A 26339-nucleotide genomic window follows, 5' to 3' on the forward strand; every position below is an offset into this window, starting at 1 on the left:
GTGAGTGGTATGAGCAGTGAGGAGTAAATACGCATTTCATAAATAAACTTGATCACGTGCCTGCCATTGATGGCCTCTTCTGGGCCCAGCAGAGGATGCAGAGATGATTAAGACACAGACTATGCCCTCAAGGCACTTGCTGTCTGGTAACTAGGATAAAGGAAGTACACCATTAGCTACAAGTGCAACATAGAAGTTAATATGTGCCTCAAGAAAAGTACAAAGTGCTCCTGGAGGTCAAACAGGAAGACATTAAATCTAGTTAAGGATAGGGAAGTAGATAGCATTTTGAGATAGGCTTAAACTGTGGTACCAACTAGCCAGGTTTGAATGGCAGTATTATAGGCAAAGGGATAGCCTCTGCAAAATCACTCAAGTTTTCCTGTTTATCTAAGATATATGTAAATAAGTCTTGGGAAAAGTGGCTTTAAAAAGGAACCGAGATAGATGCTAAATCTGGGGAGAGAGTGGGATGAGAAGTATGATATTTACATGCTCTTAATGCATCTCCCCTCAGACTGCTTACCATCTGTAAGGGGGAAAATAGTAACTGTACTATGGAGAAGTCAGACAACACTTTAATCAAATGATCGATATTAACAGGACTGGTGAGGAGCAGATGGACATCAGGCAACTCCAGATGACATACCCCAAGAAGGACATGACATTTCTTTTGTAGTTTTCTAGCCAGACATCTAATCATGAGGAAATCTGAATCTAATCATGAAGAAATATCACACAAACCCAAATAGACAGATATAATATAAAATAACTGGCCCATGTTCTTCAAATATGTCCATGTCATAAAAGATAAAGAAAGGTAGAAAGTTCTTCCAGATTAAAGGAAACCAAAGAGACAACATGACTATATGCAATACATGATCTTGGACTGGATCCTGAACTGGAGGGGAAAATGCTAGAAAAGGATAATATTGGGACAATTGAAAAAATTGGAATATAGTCTGTACATTTTTTAAAGTATTATATCCATGTTAAATTTCCTGAATTTAATAACTCCACTGTAGTTACATAAGAGAATATTCCTGATCTTAGAAAAGCCACACTGAAGAATTAGGAAGTAAATGAGCATGATGTGTGCCACATACTTGCAACTGATTCAGAAAAAAAAGTGTATATGGAAAGAGAGAAAGTAAATGATAAAACAAATGTGGCAAAATGTTAAAAATCAGTGACAAGTAAAGGGTATATGGGGTCAGGGGGACTTCTCGGTATCATTTTTACAACTTTTCTGTAGTTTGAAATTATTTCAAAATAAAAACTTTTGTAGAGTAAAGACCCTACAAAACATTAAAATCAAAATTATTTTCATGCATAAAAGTTTCATAATCAAATTCTATTAAGGTATAAATTTTTTACATAGCTGTAAATTATTATTTATATAGTATTTGAAACTTTAGGATCTTCTTTTTCACTTAATATTATCTTATTTATGTATTTTCACGTATCAACTTGGTCATATGTCAATCATTTTTATTAGCTATATAGTTCTCTATCATGTAATCACTCTATTATTGAAAATTTCTATTTCCAATTTTCATGATTATAGTATTACTGCTAGGAACATATCTATAAAAATTACTTTATTTCCTTTGAGAATAATTCCTAGGGGTTTTAGAATAATTCTGTAGAACAAGATCTAAAAAGAGGACTGTACTGTTTTAGATGTCAACATTATATGGATTGAGATCCACTCATGCTGGGGACATTTTCCATACTTGTGAATATGGAGTCAGTTTTGAAAATTGCTTATCAGCACATTAGTACCATTGCCAGAAAAGAGCTCTCATACACACACACACACACACACACACACACACACAACATCATTCGCCAAGCCTGAGGAGCAAACCAAACCGGGAAAGAGAAGGATGCGCAAGGAGCCAAGCTGACAGACTAGGGCTGTGTTGATTCACCACCAACTCAGCTGGAGAGTTTTTCTAGTTAACACAAAGCACAGCAGACAAAACTGGTTCATGCTCAGATGCACTCATTTTAGTCAACATGTCTTATTCTTTCAGAAGTTCCAAAATTTTAATATAGAAACTGCTTAGTTAAAAAAAAAGATATTTTGACTATAGTAAATGTGTCTGGGTAGCTCGAGCATCAAACAACTAAAGAATAATTTTATGTAATAATTATGTCAGGCTAAAGACCAACTTGAGTGAACAACTGTAAACAAGGAACACCAATCAGCAATTTCAGCAATTAGGAACTGGTTGGTAAAGGATAAGAAGAGCATGGGACTTTGTAAAAGCCCTATTTCTGTCTCTAATGAAGTACACACACACGTACACACTAAAGTGTGTCTTTGCTGAGAACTGTAAAATGTGCAGATACACACGAAACGTAAGCACTTGAATTCTTACTAATACACACTAATGAGCAAGGGCAAAGTTTTCAAAAAGATGCCTCGCACAAGGGAACATTCGGGGGTAATGGAAATGGTCTATATCTTGGCTTTGAAATTGGTTACATGTGTATATGCATTTGTCGAAACTCTCAAACTGTTCACTTAAGATCTGTACATTCTACTCCCTGTAAGCTATGTCTCAAAAAATGCAGTAGAAGGTACACAAAATTGGGCATCAGCAGACCTGCTCTGTCACTAACAAGTTCTGTGAGCTTAAGCAAGTCTTGGAGCCTCAGTTTCCTCATCTGAAAAACAAGGGGATTGTGTTAAACGATCGCTCAATTCCCCACCAGCTTTAAGAGTCTAATTGAAAATTTTTTCAAAGTAGAAATGAATTTATGTAAATTAATAACCTGACTTAGGACTTTGACAATTTTAACTTAAAAGGTGTCAATTACAATAAGTAATATATGAATACATTATCATTATAAATAGTAATTCAAATGATATAGATAAGACAAAAATCCTCTCTGGAACGCTTCCCATAATCACAGAGGTGATCTGTCCTGCCAGGTTACAGTGTATTCTTCTAGGCTTTTTTTGTTGTTGCTGGGGAGGCAGTATGGCTCTGTGGCTGAGCATGAAGACTGTGGAGTAACACTGCCCAGGTCCACAGCCAGCAGCACCATTAGCCAGTGCAGAACCTTGTTGAAGTCACCCAAACTCCCTGTGCCTCAGTTTCCCCATCTAAAAACAGCCACAAAAATGGCAACCACTCATGAGGTTGTTGTGAGAACTAGATATGATACACAATAAAACACTTAGAACAAAGCCTGGCACCCAGGAAGTATCAGTTATAACTGATAAACTTTTCACTATTTCATAATAAAATATCCACACTTGATTCTTCTAAATACAGTTGAAGAATAAGAAATTTAAACACTTATTCTAACTCAAAGAAATCACTCAAAGCACCACATTAAATACAAAGGCACTCAGGAAAATAGGTCTTTTGGAATTTTTAATCATTGATCTTGAGCCAAAAGGGTTCTTCAGTATCACCCAGTACACCTTGCAGATGAGGGAAATCAGGCCCATCAAAGTTGTTACCAACATTTCAGATTTGTATTTAATATGGGAAGTATTAAACATGTGGGGGAGGGGTGAAAAATAAAATTCAAGAGAGCCATGGCCATCCTTGTCTCTGTAGGTCTGTCCCTTCACTGAAAATCAACCTGCAGTCACAATACCTAAGGTCTCAAGGATAGCAGGAAGCAGAACATATCACAACACACAACTTGACAATGACTGAGCTTTGTATCTAGGCTTATGGGCAAGGGTACGATGTGCTGGCTCGATTATTCATTCTGCGTTTACTCTGTAAAAGATTTTCATTTCCTAATGCAGAATCCTTTAATGAAGAAAAAAAGCCTGCCTGGTTGGATTTTGATTTGTTGGAGAGTAAACTTTCAACTGACACAAAAGAGAATAAAGTGGCACATTTTCTTCCAATCAATTTTTCACCTTTACTCACAGTGATAAGAGCCTGGGCCAAAGGTTCTTTATTCTGTTTAGGGGAAAGGGCTGTAACTGACACTCACTAATCCACGAGTCAACAGCCTTAAACAACAAACCCAGACTGCGGGTTTGTGCAGTTCCTGGCTCTGCAGGGAACAGATGTTCCCTGTGCTGGGGTGATCACCTACGCTGGCAGGTGATCTGTTGGCTCTCGTGACCACCCACCCTGCAGAGAGTGCACCCATGTAGTGCCCTGCTGGAGATGAGAGAGACCAAGAGGGTGGGGAGAAAGGCCTGGACTTGCCCTTTAATCAGACCCAAGCATGATTCCCTGGCCTTCTTGGCTGAACACCATATCACGTGCTTCCAAGAGTAATGGCTGACCTCGGATAGCAGAATGAACTATGGCCCTTGTGGTGTGATTTAAAGATCCCTCCGCCCCTAATTTCCCCTCACTTTTCTTTAGAACTGCCTGGTATCCTGTATTTGAGACTCATTCCTTTAGTTTAACAAGCATTTTCTTAAAACTGAAATGTCCTTGGGACAGTTTGTTAATGTACAAAGTCATTAGTCACTCATTCCCACTAGGGCATGAATTCATTTCATCCATTCCTTTCTACCAGCTGGCTGAGATCACCAAATCTAGAGGATGAAAGTTATTGAGTTATGCTTTATTGTTGGTATTCTATTTTATCTTTTGATATAGGAAAAGAATTTAAAAAGGGAGGGAAAGATGATTCTGGAGCCTGGGGCACTGCCTTGGAAGGGTGGGGAGAGGAGTAGAGACAGAAGACAGCAGGAGGGCTACTAGAAGACAGCAGGAGGGCCCTGACCCCCCAGTGTGAGGGGAGGGACCCAGGAAGTGAGTGTTAATCCTAAATAAGCCATTATTTCCCAACTTTGGGACCAGCCTACTTCAGGGAATACTACTCCAGATCTGGGCAATGACCTAGAGTTGCATAAACTCTGCGTATCTTTCAAATTAATACCACTAGGATTAATGAGGGAGTAATTTTTCAGTGCCTAAACTGAATTTAAAATAACCCAATAACCACATGAAAAAAGCATAAAGAAAAATTCTAAATGCATACACACAAACCCCATGATGTACATAATTATAATTTCAGTGAGGAACAGAATTCCATAATTGCAAGTGACACAGGGAAAATAACCCCATCTGTATATGTGTCCCTCTTCACTGAGGCAAAGTGAAGGCTGTGGTAGTCTTCCACATGATGATGTTGAGTGGGGAAGATCTTCTTCCTACATTGGCTTGCTGTCCTGTGCTGCATTTCATACAGCCCTGGCCACAGCTGTATTTGGAGTGGAATAAGGCCAGGAGCTGAACAGCTGTTGGTTTCCTGGGGATGGAATCGCTGGCCACCTCTCTTCAAAAGTGGGCGAAGCAAATGTGTGAGCCAGCAGCTATGACTTGGCTTCAAAGAAACTACTGCTTCCCAAATCTGCCTGGACTGTAAAAATTACTGGAGCGCCCGTTTAAACCAAGCTATCCCTCAGATTTCTGATTCAACAGGTCTGGAAAGGGCCCAGGAAATTGTGTTTTTCACCAGCACTTCAGACAATTTTTATAATCAGGCAAGTTTTGTAAACACCAAGATAAGAAATCTACAATTTCAAAAAGAAAACTAGGAAGAGGGAGAGGCCAGAGGGAGTTGTTTCCTCCCTGAGTTTGGGAATAGGCATAGTTGTCCCTTTTGGAGGACAAGGTAGATTATTACTTCAGGCCCATCCATTGCCTATCTTGAGCTGAGAACGTTCCATGATGTCAACAGGACACAGTAATCCAAGATAAAGAGGGAATTCAGCTCTTATTTGTAAAGGCCTATTAAACCCACAAACTCACTACATACAATGAAAATCTAGTGTCGTACAGCTATTCTTCAACGTGCTGGTGGTAAAGTCATAGGCCCACCACCACCATCAAAAATCTCAATACTACAATGGTGCAGCTAGGGTGCTGAGATAATAGACTAAAGCTGGATAATGCAGCAAGTCAAAATGTGGGTACTACTAAGGGCTAGTATGAAGTACAATCCTCAAATGGAATACAACTTTTCACAAGAATTCCTCTACCACAGAAGTGCATTAGGAACTCCATCCAGCTGCTTCACAAAAACATGGCCTATGCCTGGAAGAGAACACAGGAAGATAAAAACAGTAATTATATGGAATGATAGGATTATATGTGAAGTTCTTCTATATTTATTTCTTTTATTGTTATTTTAATACGGATGTGATAAGAAATTAACAATTGTTGATGCATTACTTGCTATTCATCCATCACTATTTTGTCAAAAAGCAAATTATTCTTTACTGACAATTCAGTCAGTTTACTAATTGCTTCTGTTAATGAAGATATTATATTCCATCAACATATTTCTTTGTCATAAACTTCATTTTCAGGCATAGAAATAATATGAGGCATTGAGAGTCATATCCCAGTTTGAGAAAAAGTATTTTTTACAGTCTGAAAACAGAATTAAATGTTTGTGAAAATAGCACTGGACATTCTGAAAAACATAAAATGTGCAACAGAAGTCTCTGAGGCAGACAGAAGGAAGAGGTTGAAGTCGAGGGGTGAGGACAGAAGAGAGAGGAGTGGACAGGACCTGCTGCATGGGAATTCACTGTGTACGGGGGCCGGGGTCTTTGCCACCATCTTCACTGCCTGAGGCTGGGGCGCCTGAGCCTCCGGAAAGTGCACTGTGGTTACTCCCAGGAGAGCAGCGCTTCTCCCAAAGATAGCAGGGCTGTCTGGCAGAAACATACAGTTGGAACATCCCATCTGGACCTCGTGATTCTTCCATGTTTTGATGGAAGGAGAAGGAGGAGCAAGTGCCTAAAGGTGAAACAGGGAGAATTATGACAAAGAGGATCCCAGGCTCCGGAAAGGAGAGTCTGGGGGCCCAAGAATGAGGGGAAACAACTGATATCAGAGGAAGGGGCTCGAGACCAGCCTTGTGATGGTGGGGAGAATCATGAGGCCCAGATGAGGGAACCGGCAGAGAAAAGAAAAGACACAGACCGCAAAGAGAAACCGTGAGAACTACAGCCTTCCTGCTCTGCAGCTGTGTGCAGACAGACAGACAGATGCTGCTGCTTGAAGGTCCTTGATAAGGCTATCCTCTCAGGCTTGGCTGAGCTCACACAGTCCTGTCTGGCATGCCTTGTGAGGATTTTCTTGTTTGACCACAGCTGACTAAAGGATCTTTGCTTCTACAGCATTTGTTAGTGGAGATATAACTGTGCAAAAGAAAGACAGGTGCTCAAGTCCCGGCCAATGGGAAAAACTGAACTTACACACCTCTCCCAGAGTTTAAAAATATGATGTTTGAAATTTGTACTAAAATCCAAGATGGCTCTTTTTTTTTTTTTACTTGACTGTCCAAGTGATGGCAGGGATCCTAGATGACGACTTTTTTGATTAATATTTTCACTAAAAAAAATTAAGTTGGAATCAATTAGAAATTTCTTTTTATACTTTGGTTTGAAGTTTGATTTTCCCTTTATTCTGAGGATGACTGGGTTTTACCTTTACATCTAATGAAAAAAAGAAAAGAACAAAATCTATTTTAATTCTAGTATTCACTCGTACCCAAGAGTCAGTCAGATTTTTCCAAACTCATCCAGAATACACACTTCAGTTTTAAATGCGACTTCTTGACATCGAGGGATAAGCTTCTTCCATGACATCATGACACCTTAGCCCAAATATCATCTCCTCTGGTTGTATTTCCCTGTGGTTGCCTTAGCACTGTAAGCAGCAATTTCAGAAATAGAGGCATCGTGGAAGAATTTTAGAAAGACTAGATAAGTGGTTAATATTTGAGGAGATAAGCAAAATCTATGAAAAGTCTGTGAACTTGAAGTCTGCTCTACTTAATGATGTAGAATGTTTTCATTTGTTATATATTATGAAATAACAGCTCCCTTGTGTTGAGTGCTTACGTTGTTCTAAGTCCACCTGTGTAAGTATTCCAAGTGCTTCACCTCATCCAATTCCCGGAAATACCTGTGAACTTGAGAGTATTTCACACTTAAGGAAACAAAGGCCTACAGAAATCAGATCAAGGCCCAAGGTCACAGAGCTAGTAAGTGGCAGAGCCAGGATCTGAATCCCCCTGACTTCAGACCCTATTTGCTCAGCTACCAACCCTTCCCCATCAATGTGATAAGTGTTCTGGGATCATCTCCTCCAAGAGAACTTCCTGGCCAGCATCTCCACCCCACCCCCTCTGCTCTGGATTGCACCCCACTCTTTGCATTTTCAGAGCTCTTTATCTCTCAATAGGGGATACAAATTCCTTGAAGACAAGGTCCATGGTGTATTTATCTTTATAGTCCCAGCACCTGCCAGGGAGACTGACAGAGAGTAAGAGTTTACGGGATGTTGAAATAAGAGATATCTAGGGAAGATGCCAGAATCAACCATTTACTATTCTCATGTAGAATATAATATTATATATAATATACTTTCATTTGATATAATTAGTATTACTATAATTATTCTTTTTTACAATATAGTATTGATAGTTGATATAGATGACTTGATTCTATTTTAAAGTATGTAATTCTGCTAGAGCTTTTTGGCTATAGTAGGCAGCTGTAACATTTAAAGCATTAACAGAGGCCAAATGAACGAATAAAAGGGAAATATACACTATATATTAAATAAAGTAGAACCAAATGCTAATTGTTGATTAAGGATGAAGGCCAAAATGTAACCAACCATAATGAATATTTTGAGAGCTCCCATTTTCACAGTCAATGCTCTCCTTCCCCACAGTGGCTGTTCCTCCTACAGGAACACACTATAACATGCTTGCTCAGATCCCACTGAAGAGAAGAGTTCCTGTCACCACCTCTTCCAGATTCCCTGTTAATCTAGGCTTTCTCTTTCCGAAAGTACTCAACCTTTCACTTCTCGAAGTTCCTAGCAAAACAGTCATGACATACAGACTGTGTGCTAGCAGAGACCTCACTAGGAGCACAAAGAAGTTAGGAGCCCAGCTCCTGACCAGGAGAGGAGGAGAGCATAATGGTAAATCTTGGCCTTGCACCTACCAGCTGTTGATCTTAAACAAGTGACTTTACCTCTCTAGGTCTCAGTTTCCTCATATGTAAAATGGAGCTGAAACAGCCCCTACTACATAAGCTTGTTGGGAGGATTTGGTGAGATAACGTGCGTAAAGCACTTTCCACATTACCCGGCACATAGGATGTGCTCAATAAATGTCAGCTGTTGCAGTCTAGGGGGAGTGCTGAGTGACAGTACCCACATCCCACACAACAGAAGCAGCCTGTGGGCCAACTTTGGCACAGGTGCCAGCATTGGAGAACCTTGATCCTCAATTGAGTCCTGCAATAACATGCCAGGTGAGTCCATATAGTAAAGACTGCCTGGATGCAAATGGTCAGGTTCTAGCTGACCCGGGAGAGCTGTGTAACCTCATTACGCCTCAGTTTCCTCATGTGTAAAATGGTGACAATAATAGTACCTGACCCATACATTATCATGAGGATTAAGTGATTGTGTGTGTGCCTCTCTCTATATATATACACATACATACATACAGGTCTGGCACATAGCAGTATAAATTATCTGTTATTATTCCAGGCTACCTTCAGCCTTCACTTGCTACTCAACACCTCTGTGTTGAAATAGACAGAGAAATGACATTCTCTTTAAAATATCTTCCTAAATTTTTCAAATAATCTGAGAAATACTTTGCACTCTATATTTCTGTTGAAAGAAATTGGAGGCCAACATATTGATAAGACCCTTTCTGCTTTTAAAGTATTTATTATTAAGCTGAAAAAGGCCTCGAGCAGTACATGACAATGTGCGAGAATTCACATTCCTGCTACAAAACTCTGGTTCTCCTGCCCCTAGATGTTTCAGAGAGAAACAGAGGTCTGGCTCAGAAGAACTGTTTTGTCAAGTAAAAATGGCCCAAAAAGTGTTTACAATTCTCATTAGATTATTCTCACTGTAGAAAAACAGCAAAAACGGTTATGAGGACTTTAAATAAAACTTTCATTACATGCAAAGGAAATGGTACAAGCTACATACAGAACTGTTGTGCAGTTTCTGAATTAAGTAAAGAAGCATCCAAGATAAGGCTGAAACACACCCTTCCCACTGGTGATCTGCCATTCCCGATAAAAAACTGTAATCGAAGCCAACCCTGGGCAAAGCAAGGTCCTGGCAAAAGGCACCTTCTCCATTTCCTCTTACAAATATCAAGAGCGGGGCTGTACCAAGCCATTTCTGCACTCTAGTGTGTTCTTAGTCACTAAGTAGCTACCTCTCTTTCTTTCTCTCTGTCTCTCTCTCCCTTTGTCTCTCTGTCTCTGTCTCTCACTCTGGGTCTCTGCATGTCTGTCTCTCTGTCTCTGTCTCGCTCACTCTCTCTCTCACACACACACACAACACACACAGAGACAGTCACCGTGATGGTTTGGAGTGAAGATGAGGAAAGAGAAGACCACACAGCTTTTTACATACTTTACATGCAGAGCCCTGCTGTAAGTACCTGGATACCCAGCAACAACCAGCTCTCCCCACCATCCTTTCCTGGCAAGTTTCCAGACATGAAAGGAAGGACTCCTTCAAAAGACTGTGTCGAAGACAGCTACAATGTCCACCCAAACCCTCCATACTCCAGAATTCCTCAAAGTAGTATTTAATGAACTCAGGAGATTTCAAACTAGTAAAATTCTTCTGGTAGTGCTATCCAGACACACGACTGCTGCACTTTAAACTAGACTAGGGAGAATACTTGAAGAATCCTAAATTCTAGCTCCCCTGATAATGTACAATGTCGATCATCCAAATTTGCCATGTGTCAGAAAGCCACTGTTTTGGCAGCTATTCAGCAGCCTATGTAAAATGAGTCAGGGTTCTCAGGCCAGTTCCAGACAACTGACATCCAGGTCACATATCACCTATACTGGGGAAAGCTCTAGACTCAGAGAGTCCCCATGAGGCTTAGTGGGTGGCAAGACAGGCCAAAACGGGGACACCTGGAACCCCATGAATAGACAGAGCCCAGGAGCAGAACTGGTAATGGAGAAGGGTCCCAAGAGGGGCAACCAGTTTGGGGGATTCCAAACCAGGAACCAGCAAAAGGAAGAAGATCTGGGGTCCCAGGCAGCACACCAAGCCAGGGAGAGGACCGGCTGGGGCTTGGTCATAGGACATGGCAAAAACCAGTCACCAGTCATAGTGAGGTGAGCCACATCAGATCCTTTCAAGAATTAGTGGTGGTATAGATAAACAAATATATATAAATACATAAAATTACATATGGGAGAAAAACTCTAGTTTAGAAATTATAGAATTAGGCATCTAGTCTCATGTTTACCCTTTACAAGCTGTGTGATCTTAGGCAAATCACTTAACCTCACTCAGCCTATTCTGGCAGCTCTATATGCAGACAATACCTGTTATACCAGTTGCACAAGGTTGTAAGTATCTGATGAAAGGACAGATGTGAAAGCAGTTTATACAGCACTTTATTTACAGGGCTCTAGACTTATGACACGGGCTTCTTTTTTGTGTGTGTGAGGAAGATCAGCCCTGAGCTAACATCCATGCCAATCCTCCTCTTTGGCTGAGGAAGACTGGCCCTGAGCTAATATCCGGGCCGATCCTCCTCCACTTTATATGGGGGGCCGCCACAGCATGGCCTGACAAGCAGTGAGTCGGTGCGCGCCCGGGATCTGAACCCGGGCTGCCAACAGCAGAGCGCGCGCACTTAACCACTACGCCAGCAGGCCGGCCCCTGACACAGTCTTCTTTTCTCCTCTGTTGCATATCTGAGGGAAGCTCTGGACTTACAAGAGGAACAGTGGTTTACAATGCTGTAACTTTCACCACAGAGGGAAGCGGGGAATCACTTGGGCTGGGAAAGTATCAGAATCTATGCAGCTTTTAAAGGCCCCTCTTGCCAGAGTCTAAGACCCGCTGTCGTCCCTCACCCCGCCAGACACACACTGAGAGTCACTCCTCTACTCCAACAGTATTTTTGATTACTCTATTGTCAACAAGATATTTGATTATTATAAGTTGAAACTAGAGGCCTGGAGACCACATGGCCCATAGATGTGCTTTCTTTGGCTTACAGTTTGGCCTACACAGGATACCTCTTCCCCCTCCCTGTCTCAAAAAATTACATATATTCTCTACAGTTTTTAATATTTAAAAATCAGTAGATTTCCATAAAAATTTAGTTTTCTAGTTTCCCTTGAAAAATCAAAAGATCTAGCAACACTGGGTCCAAATTCCCACAAGGAAACACTCCAACTTTAGAGAACATCAGAATCATGGAAAAGGCTGTTAAAACACAGACTACAGGGGCCAGCCCTGTGGCCTAGTGGTTAAGTTTGCCATGCTCCACTTTGGCAGCCCAGGTTCGGTTTGCTGGCATGGACCCACACCACTTGTCAGCAGCCATGCTGTGGAAGCGATCCACATAAAAAATAGAGGAAGGGGGCCGGCCCTGTGATGTAGTGGTTAAGTTCACGTGCTCCACTTTGGCTGCCCAGGCTTTGCTGGTTCGAATTCCAGGTGCAGACTTACATGCCTCTCATCAAGCCATGTGTGGCGACATCCCACATACAAAATAGAGGAAGATGTGCACAGATGTTACCTCAGGGCTAATCTTCCTCAGCAAAAAGAGGAGGATTGGCAACAGATGTTAGCTCAGAGCCAATATTCCTCACCAAAAAAACTAAAATAGAGGAAGATTGGCACAGATGTTAGCTCAGGGAGACTCTTCCTCAGGCAAAAAGAGGAAGATTGGCAACAGATATTAGCTCAGGGTGAATCTTCCTCAGGAAAACACACACACACACACACACACACACACACACACACACACAGACTACAGGACCCCACCCTCAGAGTTTCCGATTCAGTAGGTCTGGGATGGAGCTGAAAATCTGCATTTCTAACAAGTTTCCAGGTGATTCTGATGCTGCTGGTCCAAGGACCATACTTTGAGAACCACTGTGGTAGATCATTGCATGGGTTGCTCTTATGAAATAGGGATGCACTCTCTAGTTTGCCATAGCCCCCACCACTTCCTATTGTCAGTGACACAAGTATCTGTTGTCATTTATCATGCTTACTCTGGTGTTTTTCTTACAAGTGCAAAGCCACTTGACTAACTTCATGTGCCAGGCCTCCTAGGCATTTGAGTTAGTAACCTCTGCTTGAAGGCAAGAACCCTGCCTTACTTCCACATCCCCTTCCTCCTGTCCCCACCCCCATCTCTCTCTGTCTCTCTCATACACACACACTCACCATCCTACACAGTGTCTTATATATAGCATTCAAATTGTTAGTTGATTTGAATTCCTGAAGTCTGAACCCTTCAAGGACTTGAAGGACAGCAAGACTTTTAAGCAAGGAGCTGGTTTAGTCCTCTTTCCCTTTGTCTATCGGATCCAGATCTAAGAGCAGGTCTATGCTGCCTCAGATGCGGAGGTGGGAAACAAATAATGAAGCAGATCATTATATAGGGTCATGTATAAGTCCTCCTGAGACCCACTTCTCCTATTTAGCTTCTCAGCCCCAGTACTTAGCCCCAAATTCCCTAAAATTAGTTACCATCCAGGAAAACTATCAATTTAGCAATTTGACAAACTGCCTTCACTAACTGGTTATATTATTTATTATTTTTATTGGGCAAATTACCATCTTGAGGGCAGGGGACAGGCCTGGGTGATAACTTTAGATCCCTTCTAACTTTCTTTTCTAGGACCCCACTAATGAAGACTTGGAACAAATTCTATGCACATTTTGAAATCCACCAAAACGCAGGCTAGGCTCTTCTCCCTAGTATCCGCCCCACACACACACATGCTCTATCTTGGATCCTTGGTCCTGAGACACAGTTTGTATAAAATGGCCTCAAATTTAATTTCCACTAACAGTTTAAATGTTTCTCTTTTTAATAATGAAATATGGGCAGCTCATTCTAGATACTCTGTAAAGGATTCCAGTCTTTAAGGCCAAGAAATTTTATCCTTCTTTTATGGGCTGACAGTGAATGAAAAGAGTGTTTTGCCAAAAGTGGTATCAAGGTAATTTGTGAAGACCTGACCTTGTTAAAATATTCTTAAAATGGGACCAAAAAGGAAGAAACATCTAAATTAACTGTTAGAGTTCTCTTCTGCACTGTCAAAAAGTGGCCTCAGAGCAGTATTATTATCACTTCCATTTTATGGAAAAGGGCCCTGAGGCTTATAATAACCTGCAGGATTACACAGCTGTAATGAAAGACAGAGTCAAACTCACTCTCAAACCCACAAACTCCTCATTACCAATTTATTTTCACCATCCACAGGTACTGTACCTAGGGCGTGTCTTCCCTCTAAACCGCCTCTAAAAATCTTAAGACCTCAGAGGCTGAAGAAGGCCCAAAACTCAAAACATAAAATAGAAGACCCCATGGTGATTGCTTCTTAAAACCAGGAGAAACAGAAAATTAGCACATGGTGAATCAGAGCAAAGGCATGCAAACACACTTTTAAAAGTGACAAATGACTCCCAGGCCAGAAAGGCTTTGCTTGAATGTAATAACAAAGACCAAGAAAGAACAGATCCCCCAGAAGACTAGGAGGTAGCAGCAAAGGTAGAAGAGCCTGAGACAGAAGTTATCAAAGCCCTTCAAGCACCTCCAAGGAAAGTCTTGGCCACCTGTCCCAATCCTCAGTGAAGAGAGATGCCTGACACCTGTCAATTTCACAAAGCCCAAAGCTATGAAGGGAAAGACCAACAGATTTGACCAGGTAAAAATTAACATTTCTATAAGGTAAAGGATGCCTTTAAAAAATCAAGAGGTCAATGAAAATAGAAGAGGAGAAAATATTTGAACACATGTCAGAAAAAAGGTTAATATTATTACTACTATAAATATGCCCGCCACAAAAATGATCAAAGACAACAACCCAACAGAAAAAATAGACAGGAGAGGAAATAAACAGACAAATCATGGAACAGGAAATGCAAATATCTCAAAAACATACAGAAAAATTCTCAACCTCACCTATAGTCAGGAAATATGCAAATTAAAACAAAGGTACACTGTTTTTACCAACCACAGTGCCAAAAAAAAAACCCTCAAAACCTAAAATTATCAATATCATCGGGACTAGCAAGGGTATAAGGAAACAGATACTGTCCCACATTTCTTGGGGACAGTGTAAGATATGTTACATAATCCTTGGAACATAATTTGGCCATGTATAATAAAAATAAGTATGCCCTCTGACCTCAAATGCAACTTTGGAGAATAACATATTGAGGCATTTTTAAGTAGTGGCAAAAAAATAAACCTCAACATTCATCAATAGGGGAATGACTGAATAAATTCTAGACATCCATCTAAATATAGTGCAGTTATTAAAAAGAACGAAAAATAGCATTATCTGTGAGATAGTAAAAGGCAGTGGCTAGCACTATGGACTCAAGAGCCACATTGCCCAAGTTCAAATTGCTGCTCCCATGATCACTAGCTTTGTGAACTTGGGCAAATTAATCAAACCTCAGTTCCTCGTCTACCCGCTGGGATAATAGTACCTACCTTATATGGGAGTTGAGGGGTAAATGAGATAAAGCATAGGGCCTGGCATCCAGCAGGTACTGGAATGACACCCGTGATATTCTGTTTGGGGGTGGTAAGGAAGGGAAATTGCGCAGCATAAACCTATTTTAGTCAAAAATATATATATTTTAAAGCATACTGTGTATATATGTGTGTTGGTGAGAGGAAAAGAGAAAGTTATACTTTTTTTTTGCACATCTCTGTGTTGTCTGACTTGTTGCAAAGAATATATATTGCTTTTGTAGTTTGGAAGAATAATTCAATAACATTTTTTGGACGTGGGGTGAGTGAGGAAGAAGGAGTGGGGGATACAAAAGCATAATTAAAGATTGGGGAGTGACTCTGGAAACTGAGAAGGCCGGCAGGCGCAATGGAGAGCAGCAGGTATGAGGCTGGGGGTGGGTAAAGGAAGGGTGGTGTGTTCAAGGAAAAGGAGTGTTGAGTTTATCCAGATGTTGGTAGAAAATTCTTTGGAAAAAAGGAATGCAAAGCATTGGCTGTACACTGGCAATCTGAAAGATGAACTCTGCCTCTCCACCAAAATAAAAAGTTTCAATGGCTCCCTTTCACTTTTTATAGGGATAAAGTCCAAACCTCAGTCCATGAGCCAGCCTTCTGACCCACCCTGCCCCAACCTCAAACTCTTCACTACAGCCACAGTGAACTACTCCTAGTTCTCAGAAAGCTCTGCTCTCTCCAGCTTCTAGACCTTTGCTCGGGTTGCAGCTTCTAGACCTTTGCTCGGGTTGCAGCTTCTACCAGCAGTGCCCTTCCCCCATACCTTTCCTTGTTCTGCCTGGCTAACTCCTCAGAGCTCAGCTAAAACACTGCATCTCCTGGGAGGCTCACCTCTATCCCCCAAGGCTCAGTTTCATCAGGTCCTCCCATATCACCCTGGCATTAGCCTAAAAAGACTACTTTTTTTTTTTTTTTTTTGGTGAGGAGATCAGACCTGTGCTAACATCTGCCAATCCTCCTCTTTTTTTGCCAAGGAAGACTGGCCCTGGGCTAATATCCGTGCCCATCTTCCTCCACTTTATAGGGGACGCTGCCACAGCATGGCTTGCATGGCTTGCCAAGCAGTGTGTCGGTGCGCGTCCGGGATCCAAACCGGCGAACCCCGGGTCACCACAGAGGAGTGCACACACTTAGCTGCTTGCGCCACCGGGCCGGCCCCTAAAAAGACTACTTTTGACATTAATTTGTATTGTCAGTTTACTGCCTGCCTCCCCAACTAGACTGCAAATCCATAAGGGCAGGTGTTTGATATTATTCCTTGTTGACTCTTCATTACCTGGCACAGAACACAAAACATAGTCTGAGATCTATAAATATTTGTTAAATAAATAAATGTCTTTAACTATACAAGCCATCTAACTAATTCCCCTTTCTTGTATTCCATGTTTTCCCAAAGTTTCTGATTCAATTCCCTGTCCTACATATGTCAGTCCATAGGCAGAAAATCCACAACAGATCATATCAGTGCAAGTCTGGATCCACGTGACAGTTATACTGCTCACTGAAAACCAATAAATTGGCATAGGGATTTTACATGTCAATCTCGTATCTTGGTTAATGTAAGTCTGTCCTGGAAGAAAAAACCTCCATGCGCTGGCAAAAGCAGATGCTTGAGCATTCAAAATAAAGAGCCACAACTCTGAACTATGTCAAATTACTACAGTAAAGGCCCCTTGGGAGGCCTTTCTTGGCTACATCTGGACCTTGATTCATTCACTCATTTAGCAAATATTTAACAACCCCCGCCAAAAGGCAACCTTCATTCTAAGCTTTGAGGGTATAGCGGGGAACAAGACAGATGAGCCCTATCATTGTGGAATCACATTCTACCAGCAGGTAGCAGAGGGACAGCTAATCAACATGTAAAAATAAGATCTATAGGCCCAGAGCTTCTATTATAGTTATCACTTCCTTATTTTGCTTTATGATCTTATTTTCTCATATGATGGCCATATTTTATATCATTGTTTTATGAATGTTAAAACCAAGGCTTAGAAGGCCAGGTGACTTATAGCACAGGAAAAAACAGAACAGCAAGCCTGATTTCTTAGTCAACCCTTTAATGTATCCGTTTACCTTCTGTGAAACTCTGGAGATAGTGTGTCTTGAAGAACTAACTGTTGAAGGCTATAGAACAATTCTCTTTCTCCTGAACTTAACCCTTCTGATGTTTTATAAATATTTCCCAGTGATACTCCCTTGGAAAATAACATTTGAAAACAAACTAGACTTATTACTATGCACAAATCTAAGAAATATATACAAAATATTATTAGGGGAAAAAAGGAGGTAGGATTGAATATAATTTCATGGCTAGAAGAACTTGGGAAAATTCACCATATTTATTGTGTTAATATGCACAGCACTGTTAAGGATTAAGAGTGTTTAGGGTCTAGGGGACCCAGTAAACCATATCCCTCTTCCTACCAAGTTGTGAATCAACTGAAAAATAGGCAAGAGTGTAGACAGCTGAGAACTATCACTCTTACTGATAAAGCTGAGGCTGGAGACGAGGTATCACCAGCGGGCCTCCCAACACTGAACCCTGGAACTAGGCAGACTTGCCACTGAGTCGCTGACTGGCAGAGCAGGACAATGGAGACTCTCCTCTCCACCCACTTCCAAGAACTGTCCCTGTAAAATGTGCGGCATGAAGGAGCAGGCCAGAAGGCGTGATTCCTGATAGCAGCCTGGCTCCAAGAGCAGACTGGCCAAGGGGCTGAGTTTTCTCACCCAGTTTCTCACCATCCAGCATCTTACTAGATGGGGAAGAGGAAGGCATGGCCCAAGAGGCTAGGAGTGTTAATAGAAACCCCTGCAATGATACCACATTCCCCACCTAATTTTATTCTTTTAACCTAGTAGCCTTCAAACTGGAGTAAGTCTACCCTGGGATTCTAAGGAGAACACGGGCACAGATAATTTTAGGGAAATCAATTCCATTTATTCAACTTTCACCTACTCTTTCCTAAAATTGAGCTGCCTGAAATATAACTGAGGTTGAGATGTTACAATTCTATTTCTCCAACTCCCTTTAAAAATTGTTCTTTTATCATTTATAAAAGACAGGCTTCCTCTTACCCATCCTGGATCTTACTATGGCAAATTGCTCCCATGTACAAAAAGGCTCTAAGGCACCATACGAAGGAATAATTCTAAATATTGATGTCAATATTTAATTTAACCATGGCGTGATAAGCCTCCAGGAGGATTTCCCAGTTTTCCTTATCTTATACATATTTTTGTTAAGAGAAAAGCACGGTGCTAGAAATTGGGTATTTTGGTCTGCGTTGGGTGCTCTGAGTTCAAATATAGTATAGAGCGGGGTGGCAGGAGTCATCATCATTTTTGTCTGATGTTGTTTCCTCTTCCATTCCCTGATGATGTCAAAGAATACGACTGAGATAGCAAAAAGAAATACTGAAGGAGGTTGTACCCTAGTTCATCTGAGTAACAAACTCAAAGCAAGGTTTCATGCTCCATATATCGATCTTAGAATTCAAACATGGAAGGTTTGTGGAAAACATTCTGGGAAATAGCAGTCAGCTACAAAGCACACCTACTCAGTAATGAGAAAGAACTTGGCGTAAAATCTCATTCTCCTGTGTCTCAGTTGCATATTTCAGATGGTTTCAAGAAAAAGGACGTTAAAAAATTCCCAATTTCCTTCCAACAGATCAATGTTACATGTAAACAGAATATGGATCAAGATAAATTAATGTTTTGTTTTTACTTGAACAATTATTCAGACTCATAGGAGAAAATATTTTTATTAATTTTCACCTGAAGTTTATTAAATAGGGTAAACCTATATTCCTTTTTTTACCCAAACACTTCTGCTCCTTGTCACTTGTTAACCATTTCTCACCATATTATTCACCACTATCTTTTATGCAATAAACTTAGATTTAGATATTGTAAATAATGCATTTAATGATAATCATTTATTCACCTTTTGTAAGCCCTGCACCTAATAGTCGCCCAAAACATTTTCCTATTCTGTCTCCTAGCAAAAAATTACATTCACCTACAGATTCATGAACTAATTGGAGAGCAGGAGCTCCATTCATTTCATTAAGAGACATATTTCTAATGAAATTTTAGTTCTTAATTTTAGTGATTATTTGTAAAAATTTGTAATGTAGTCATGATCAGTTATGTACTAATAATTGTAATAATAACTCAATCCAAAAGAAATTTTTGACACTGAGAACTTTCTGGTCATAGAAAATTTTTAAATTATAAACAAGTTTTTATTGCAGAAAAGAATGATAGGATGAGCAATATACATTTGAGCATAAAATATATTTTTAAAACTTCTATGGGAAACTAGAATGAAAATACAAAAAGAAAAAGAATAATGTAAAATTTCTGTAAAAATGGATAAGTATTCAATTTTTATGAGATTTAATTTCATTAAACTCATTTTTAACTGACATTACCCTTTTTATTTTAAAATATTCATATTTATATTGCATACAGAAATTAATTTTTTGCAACTAAACTCAGAACAAAAAAATTTTACATGTCAATTTAAAAATTATTTTGGGGAGTACGTCAGCAAAAATGTATTTCCTTAACCCTTTCAGTTTACCCACTGAGATCAACTTGGGATAAGGTTAGTGCCCTTGGGTAAGAAGTCAGTTAGGGTAGCCCCCCTCTCATCTTCGTAAGGCCGCTTCTCCAATACTGATTCCACCTCTTGTGTGGGATCTCCTGGGGCCACTGGTAAAGTAACAGATTTTGTTTTCAGAATGCCCTGAATGGGTCAGAACAACACATCAATTAAATTAGCTCCAATGCTATTCTGTACCCAAGGTTACAATTTACAACCTGTTCTATTTCCATCTCAAATTATGTCCTGCAACATTGTTCAACGTTACCAGAAATTCTACAAAAAGATCAAATGATAACAAAAAAATACTCTAAAAATTAAGAGCCAAAAAGATGGCCTCAGTTTGATTACGACTCCCTCCCAATATGAATTTTGCAGGGAGAAATGAAAGTTCAAAAATTAAATTATCTTATTCTTCTCAATTTTAGCCCAAAATAATCAGTTACAACTTTGTGTTAAAGTCCAAAATTATTAATGTCTAACATTGAGCTCTGTTGCTCCTGTGAATTAAGGTTCAAAGCACAGATTTTGTCACTCCCTGGCAGTGAACTTAGCTCCCAAAACTGAAGCTCCCCTTCCCGCAGAGGGCCTATGCTGTAAGCTTACCCCAGGCCTCCCTTGGCAGGGGCAGGGCCCTGTGAAATTTGTGGTATGAAGCAGCAGAGCAGAAAGCACGCTTTGTGGGTGGCCTGGCTCTCATGAGAAAGAGGAGAAGGTGGGCTGCACATGCCAAAATTACACATCAGGAAACTTGCTAGTAGCACTGGAATACAGTATCGAGTGTTATGTTAGTGGCACCCCCTCCATACTTCAAGAAACATCTGATGTGGGAAAGAAGTGTTTTCCCCTAAAATAGAGAAAAGGAACAGAATTACAAGAAACAGTCTCACTTATTTAAGAAATATTTATTGGGCTGAAATTTCTGAGCTAGGTTTGCTGGGAGATTCATAAGTGAATCAGAACTGAACGCTGCCTAACAAACAACCCTTAACATTTGTAACATATTCACACGTCAATGCTACATATTTTAGGTTTTTGTTACAGCAGTGCCCTACTTCTGGTACCAATTTTTGTATTCGTATAGATCAGGTTTTGTTTGCTACCAAATAACCCCAAATATCTCAGCGACTTAGAACAGCAGAGATGTAGTGCTCATTCATACAACCATGTGTGTTAGCTGGGGGCTCTTTTCCACTTTGTCCTGACTCTAGGACCCTGGCTGATGGAAGCAGCCACCATTTGAAACATTGTTGGGATGGTATATTAAAGAAGGTCACAAATTTTTGTCACTTTTCTCCCCAGTCCCCATCAAGAGGTGGAGTTTATTTCGCTTCCCCTGGAAACTGAGCTGGCTCTGTGACTGCTTTAACAAATAGAATGTCTTATTTCTGGGCCTAAGACTTAGAAAGACCTGGAAGCTTTTGCACTTTTTTTTTAATTTTCGTTTTTTTTTTTTTAATGTTATTATTTTTTTCCCCCCAAAGCCCCAATAGATAGTTGTATGTCATAGCTGCACATCCTTCTAGTTGCTGTATGTGGGATGCGGCCTCAGTATGGCTGGACAAGCGGTGTGTCGGTGCGCATCCGGGATCCGAACCCGGGCCGCCAGCAGTGGAGCGCGCACACTTAACCACTAAGCCACGGGGCCGGCCCAGCTTTTGCACTTTTGCGAGTCTTGAGCCACCACGTAAGAAGTCAGGCTACTCTGCTGAAGAAGCTATGTGAAGCAAGGCCCTAGGATAATATCAGGAAGAAGAAAGGCTCAACCATTCTAGCATCCCAGTGCAGCCTCCAAATTACTCTAGCCCCAGACAATACCTGACTAGAACCAAATGAGAGACCCAAGCAAGCTTAGACAACTGCCCATAAGCCCACTCAATCCACAAAACTATTAGAGATAATAAAATGTTGTTTTGTTTTGTTTTCTTGTGAGGAAGATCAGCCCTGAGCTAACATCCATGCTAATCCTCCTCTTTTTTTGCTGAGGAAGACCGGCTCTGAGCTAACATCTATTGCCAATCCTCCTCCTTTTTTCCCCCAAAGCCCCAGTAGATGTTGTATGTCATAGTTGCACATCCTTCTAGTTGCTGTATGTGGGACGCAGCCTCAGCATGGCCGGAGAAGCGGTGCATCAGTGCATGGCCGGGATCCGAACCCGGGCCCAGTAACGGAGCGTGCGCACTTAACCGCTAAACCACGGGGCCGGCCCAATAAAGTATTTTAAGTCACCAAGATTTGAGGCGGTTTGTTGTGCAGCAATAGATCAAACATTCTATCACCATACCAAACAGAAAGAGAGCATGAGAAATTGTGCAAGGGTTCTTAAAGTTTTGGCTTGGAAGTGACACAGATCACTTCCAATTGCATTTCAGTGGCCATGCTGAGTTTAAAGGAGTATGGAAATGCAAGTTCAGTATATGTGTGGGAAAAGAAATGGAAATATTCGGTGGGTAGTACTAATATCTCCCAGAGGTAGGTCAGGGCTAGAGAGGTACATCTTCCATAGAGATGACAAGTAAATCAGTATGTCAAGGAAAAAAAAAAGAGAGGAGAAAAGAAAATAGATAATGACAGATGCCTGTAGATGACCTCTGGGCAAGGTAAGGATGGATAAGAGGAAAAGCAGGCTGGAATGGAGTCAGAAAAGGAACACCTGCAGAAGCAAAAGGAGAAATCTTAGAATCCAAAGGAGAGTTTCAAGAACAGAATAGTCAAGAAGAGCATGAAATAAATGGCAAAAATGGGGTTTAGGCAAGGAACGCATAGAAATTCAAAGAAGAAAGAGATCAGTGTGGGCTGATGTAGTCACAGGCCTGGCACAGGGGCAGCACTAGAGAAGGAATTGGAAGGTAACAGAATTTGGATGGTTGGAAAGGAGAGAGAAGGGCACTCTCAGTGAGAAAATAACATGAGTAAAGTCTTGGAGCAGGGAATGAACAATTAGCAATTGGGGGGAATGGGACTAGGTGTTGTAAAGAGAAACATAGATCACTGTAATAGAAGGTATGTGTTAAGATTAACAGATAAAGTGGATTAGGTTTGCTTCGGAAGGGGAAGGTGAGGAAGCCGTTTGTGGACTTATGGAGGCCTTTGAGTGCCAATTAGATTTCTGAGTTGTCTCCTTTAAATATCTGTGCACCACTGGAGATAGGTGTCTGAGGAAAAAAAAAAAAAAATCAGTACATAGTACTAGTTCCTTCATGTAGGAAAGAAGGAGGGAAAGACATACTAGGCCACCAGTAGGTAAGTTATCACAGTATTCAAAGCAGGAGTACCCTACTGGGAAAGACTGTTACCTGGAGTGGGGAAGAATTCCCTCCTAGACCAGCTCAGCAGACTCAAAGAAAAAGAAGAAGGGTTTCAAGTGTGGAGAAACTGAGATATTTATTTTATCAAGGATATAAAAGAAAATGTTTAACTTTTTACTTCCCATGGCAAACAATGTTGGCTACCTACCCAACATTCCCCGTCCCACTTTCTTGACAACAGAGCTTCAACACTGCTCAATTCCTCTCTTGCCTCCAAACCAATCAGGGAAAAGAAACCTACACACACATAATTCAGCTCCAAGATAAATCCTGATTGGTTTAACCCAGTGGTTCTCAACCAGTATCATCTCTCTAGGAAGTATGTGTGGGGTGGAGGGAAAGAGGGTTGTTTCTTTGATGTCACAATGCCTGGGATTTGCTACTGACATTTAGCTGGAAGGGACCAGAGATGCTAAATGCCCAGCAATGCAGGTCACAGTCCTGCATAAGAACTGCCAAAAGCCAGATAAACACTGACCAATCCCATGCTCCTTGTCAGTTACTGCTTTAGGGAATAGCTACTGACCCAGTTCCAGTCAATAAGATATAAGGAGTGCCCTGCTATAACGCCTCTGAGGTGGTTTCTTCCTGCCTGCTGATGTTGTCCCAACTGTGACACCTGGGACCGCTACAGCCGTCTTCTCCCCAAAACCAGTTTCTTCCCAATCTCCCTGTTTCCATCATTCGCACCTCCATTTCCTGTTACGAAGTCCTAAAGCATTTTGACTTCTCCTAACCGTTGACCCTAGGATGATCACTCATTCAGATTTGCCTGGGATAATCCGATTTTACTCTTATTGTCCCAGTGTAATTAATAGCGGCCCCTTTCACTTCCAAAAGTATTCCAGATTGGAGGAGGATAGATTATATGGTCACTTACTTACCCCCAATTAAATTCTGTTCACTCTGCCTCAAGCAAGTACCTCTAAAGGCTGCCCGGTGGCATAGTAGTTAAATTCCCGCACTCAGCTTTAGCAGACTAGGGTTTGCAGCCTGGACCCTGGGTGTGGACCTACACACTGCTCATCAAACCATGCTGTGGTGGCGTCCCATATACAAAGTAGAGGAAGATTGGCAATAGATGTTAGCTCAGGGCCAATCTTCCTCACCAAAAAAAAAGGAAAAAAGAAAAGTACCTCTAAAGTAGGCGTCAGCAAATTATGACCTGTAGGCTGCTTCTGTACCTCCAGAGCAAAAAAAATGGTTTTTACATTTTTAAGTGTTTGAAAAAAATCAAAAGAATATTTCGTGACACCTAAAATTAAATTAAAATTTCAGTGTCCTTAAATAAAGTGTCATTGGAACATAGTCATGCTCCTCCAACTATTGTCTGTCACTACAAGGCAGAGTTGAGTAATTATGACAGACAACACATAAAATGTTAATGTTTGGCCCCTTATAGAAAAGCTTGCAGAGCCCTGCTCTAACGCCACCACTAGTTCTGAGTTTCCTTACTTCTTGCACAAATAGGTAGTGTACTAACTGCTCTCCCATTCTTCTCCCCACTCCAATTCTTCACACACCTGGTAGATAATCTCGCAAGAGAAGAGTCTGATCCTGTCACTTGCCCCTTCAGTATCTTCAGTGGCTCCTCCAAAACCGGCAGTATGAAGTCCAAGCCTACCCCTTGACTAAAAATCTCACCCTAGTTTTCCAGACTTTGTTCCTCTTCACTACGTAATGCCAAAATGGACCACTTACTGTTTCCCTAATAAGCACTCTTAGCTCATGCCACACGCCTCCACTGCTTGCCCATGTCCCTCCTCCATCCCCTCGGTTCCTGAAGATTAAAGGAAAACGGTTACTCCCTGATACACCTTCATTCATTCATCACACCTTCGGTTCACAGGAGGTGGGGGGGAGGTGGGGCGGGAGTGTGGGGAGTGGGGAACGACCTAACAACACAGAGAAAACAGACTAGCTGAGTGACTGAGGTAAGGGGCTCAGAAGGAGGCTTGAGAGGTGACACTTACGCCGGAATTTTAAGGACTCCGAAAGGCTAAGACCCAGATAAAAAGAAATGGTAAACAAAGCTGAATGAGCGAACAGAAGGACCACCTCCTCCTACCCACTTCCCTATCGCCGCAGAGGTTATGATTTAAGGAGTGAGGACACATTTAGTCTGAATCCTACAGGCCCGGCCTTGGCCGCCACCACCAGGGAGGGAGCGGCTGCTGGGTGCCAGGGCAGGCAGCACGTAGACGCCCGACACCAGACAGCCCCAGCGCGGGCTCCGCGCTCTCCGCGCCGGGACACCCCAACCCGTCGCCAAAACTTCTGGGCGGGAGCCCTGACTGCGCGCCCACGCTCCCGGCTTCCGGACAGGCGCCCGGGGGCGAGAGACGTCCCTCACGGGTTTGCGCCAGCAGTTAAAACTGTCGCGGCCTCCCGCAACCCGCCAGCCCTCACCCTCGCACAGGCGCCGCAGCCGGGCCCTGCCTCCGCGGCCGCCTCGCCCGCCGCACGTGAAGCTCCCGGGACGAGGGAAAGCGAAGTGGCGCGAGTACGCGGACGCGAACCCGGGCCTGGGAAGGGAAGCGACTCCGGGGCGCACGCGCACAAAGAAGGGGACTGTGCGAAGCGTGCCTCCCGAAGGGGCTGCAGGGGAAAGGAGAGCGCGTGGCGCTCCGGAACCTGCGCACGCGCTGTAGTCTCGCCCGGCCCGTGCGCGCGCGCGGCCGGCGCAGCGTCTTTTCTTCATGCCCGCCCACTCTTCTGCTTCAGCAGGCGGAGGCGCGGAGCGAGAGCAGGGAAGTGTGGGGCGAGGTGGGCGGGGCGTCGCACGCGAGCGCGGCCAGCAAAAGAAGGGAGGGGGAGGGAGAGAGACCCAAGACAACGTTACCTCGTCAACACCCAATCGGGAGCCAGCCTGA

At 42.0% G+C, this 26339-nt stretch overlaps 1 long non-coding RNA gene across 1 annotated transcript; it reads right to left on the reverse strand.

Annotated features, from left to right (window-relative positions):
- Positions 1–5444: 5444 nt before the first annotated feature.
- On the reverse strand, positions 5445–26161 carry LOC147915855 (uncharacterized). Its single transcript, XR_015553828.1, has 2 exons — positions 25876–26161; positions 5445–6038 (listed from the first exon to the last, which is right to left on the reverse strand). It is a non-coding gene; the product is annotated as an uncharacterized LOC147915855 (long non-coding RNA).
- Positions 26162–26339: the final 178 nt, after the last annotated feature.

Source organism: Ceratotherium simum, chromosome 12 (assembly GCF_057802395.1).
Source record: "Ceratotherium simum simum isolate JZ-2026a chromosome 12, ASM5780239v1, whole genome shotgun sequence".
Taxonomy (NCBI): domain Eukaryota; kingdom Metazoa; phylum Chordata; class Mammalia; order Perissodactyla; family Rhinocerotidae; genus Ceratotherium; species Ceratotherium simum.